The sequence below is a fragment of the Carassius gibelio genome, chromosome A4, assembly GCF_023724105.1.
Source record: "Carassius gibelio isolate Cgi1373 ecotype wild population from Czech Republic chromosome A4, carGib1.2-hapl.c, whole genome shotgun sequence".
Lineage (NCBI taxonomy): Eukaryota > Metazoa > Chordata > Actinopteri > Cypriniformes > Cyprinidae > Carassius > Carassius gibelio.
The window spans coordinates 4,555,208-4,557,663 of record NC_068374.1 but is presented as its reverse complement, the minus strand read 5'-3'; the positions used below and the strand labels follow the sequence as shown (position 1 = coordinate 4,557,663).

General features: G+C 40.8%; 1 long non-coding RNA gene across 1 annotated transcript; it reads left to right on the top strand.

The window, feature by feature from the left end:
• The first annotated feature begins 1,229 nt into the window (after positions 1-1,229).
• LOC127968774 (uncharacterized) lies at positions 1,230-2,248 on the top strand. Its single transcript, XR_008156127.1, has 3 exons — positions 1,230-1,604; positions 1,801-1,872; positions 2,145-2,248. It is a non-coding gene; the product is annotated as an uncharacterized LOC127968774 (long non-coding RNA).
• The last annotated feature ends 208 nt before the right edge of the window (positions 2,249-2,456 follow it).

Genomic DNA, 2,456 nt, shown 5'->3' with positions numbered 1-2,456 from the left:
GGTATGCGGGCAACATAACCACCAGCCAACCTGCAATACACGAATAACTCACACGGCTTGTGGGCGTACTTGAACCTGATGACAATCATGTGGAAAGTACAGCCCACTACTTCATTTCAGTTCAGGGAAGAGAGCGGAAGGATGGCTGAAGCCCTTGGCAAGAGACACCTACCACCACCACCCGCTACAGGGAAACAACCGCGATCAGAATCAAAAATCAAATCCGATAAGAAAAGGAGCCGAACCAGAGTAAACATCGCCACTGCTTTCCATCGCTAGAGACAACTGATGGACTTGAAAGAAATGAGGTTCGACTCCGAACTTGCAACATTTCTTTTTGATTGGTAAGATGCTGTTAGTATTTCGCTAGAAGTTTGTTTTATATGTTTGCGTATTTTTTTCGGGAAGTTATAACATAGAAATGTATCAAAGGCTGTTCGATAAATGTGCTAATGTTAGCGATGGCTAACTGTAGCTGCGTTTGAAAATTAGCTAGCTATAACACCCACAGATCCGATCCGGTTTTCACCTGTTATCTACCAAAGCCCGTCTCTACCAAAGCCCGTCTTTACCAAGATGATGCTAAAATGTAACATTACCTAAGAAGCTTGAAATGTCTTCAATGATAAAGAACCCGAGAGAGAGAGAGAGAGCGCCCCGGCCGCGCGCGCACTCACTCACTATATTCAGAGCGGTCAAGTTTTTGCTAATGAAAATCAAACTTGATATATGCTGCTAAATTAGCATCAGGCGGTGTAGCAGTCGATTCTGTTCCCCTCGGACTGTCTGTTTCCCCTCGGGTTGCCAGGTCCCTGTAATAAACCCAACCAAAGAGTTAATCAAACATTTTCCCAAAGTTGCCTAAATTCCGCGGATTTGGCAACATTCCCGCATGCAAATAGACCAAACACACCTGGATGTAAGGAAAGCAAAAAGGGACAAATTTCTTGTTACACTGCCGCATAGTAAAATGATTCTCACACTCCCGTTTATGTTCTTTTTTTATTATTCATCTTGCAGTTGTTCCGTTATTTTTGTCTTATGTTTTTACATTTCAAGTCGAAAAACCTCTCGTCTTAAATGTATTTTCAAGTTTAAGATTTAGGACGGTATTTTGAACTATTTGACTTGCCGTACATTCAGTCACGCTTCTTGCACACGTTAGTTCTGATCGTACGTATAGTAACTCGCCAACTACGCAAGAATTGTAGTATGTTTGCGTAAAGGGGAACAGACATTCAGAGGGGAACAGAATCGACTGCTACACCGGGCAGCATACGTAACACTCTAAATAGATGTTGTCCCTATTTTCACTTGTATATGTGCAGCTAAGAATACTTTATCATTTTTAACTAAACTACAACAGTTTTGACGATGTTATGTAAAGTGATGGTGAAGTAAGTTATGCATTGGCGATCGACTGGCTAGCTGATTTTGGGATCTGAGACTAGTTCCGGCATTAGGCATAACATTTGTTACTGTAGTGTTGAACTGTGTTAATTTTTTTTTAGGTATGAAGGACCACTGTCATCCACTCCCATGAAAAAACGGCCAGTACTGACAGATCTCACTCTAATGAGCATCGGGTCAAGTGATTCTGATAAGTGAGTGTGCCTGCCTTGTCTCAAGTCCTACTTTGCCCATGTTTCCTCACAGGCATGTTTTACTGTGACCTAGATTCATTAGTCATTATCATGACTAATTGAAAAGTTCACATTTCTGCCACAGACCGTAATGTCACATTACCTTTTTATTCTTACATGTAGGTCCACTCATTTTTTTGTGTTCAACCTGTTACAGAGACAAGCATACCTCAGAAAAGGCCAGCAAGTGCTCGGCAGGTGTGGAAGAATTGGCCAGGCTTGAGTGCAGGTAGTTCATAATTTGCACTGTTATTGCAGTTTCTTCTAAGAGCTTTTCAGTGTTACTTCTTTCTGATTTTGTGTTAATTTAATATTCTATCTTATATAATGCTGTTTCTAAGCCTTGGTGAAATGAGCATTGGTGCAGAGGAACATCTGGATGAACAAGTCATAAATGACTTGAGGAATAGCACGTGCGTATTTCGATCAACTGAGTTGATGTTGTATCTGAAGAATGTTATCTTAGTGTATATTATGTTATTGACTGTTTTGTCTCATCAGGATTGACTGGGCAGTTAACCCTCCACCTGTAAAGGCATAAGATACTGATGATGAGGAGCAGGACAGCTCTGATGAAGAGTACATCCCTCCACTTTCTCTTCAGTAAGTTTCCTAATGTCTCTTGTACTGCAACTTAATACTACCATCAGGTCACAAATGTATAGCTGCACAATTCTTGGCTCACCATCTCAGCTACACTCTGGTATTCTGTTCCCCTTATTCTGACACATGCATTTTTTTTTTTACTTCCTTGTATGTGTATAAACTTCCGTTATGACACTTGCCTTCATACACATCCATTCTATTTTCATG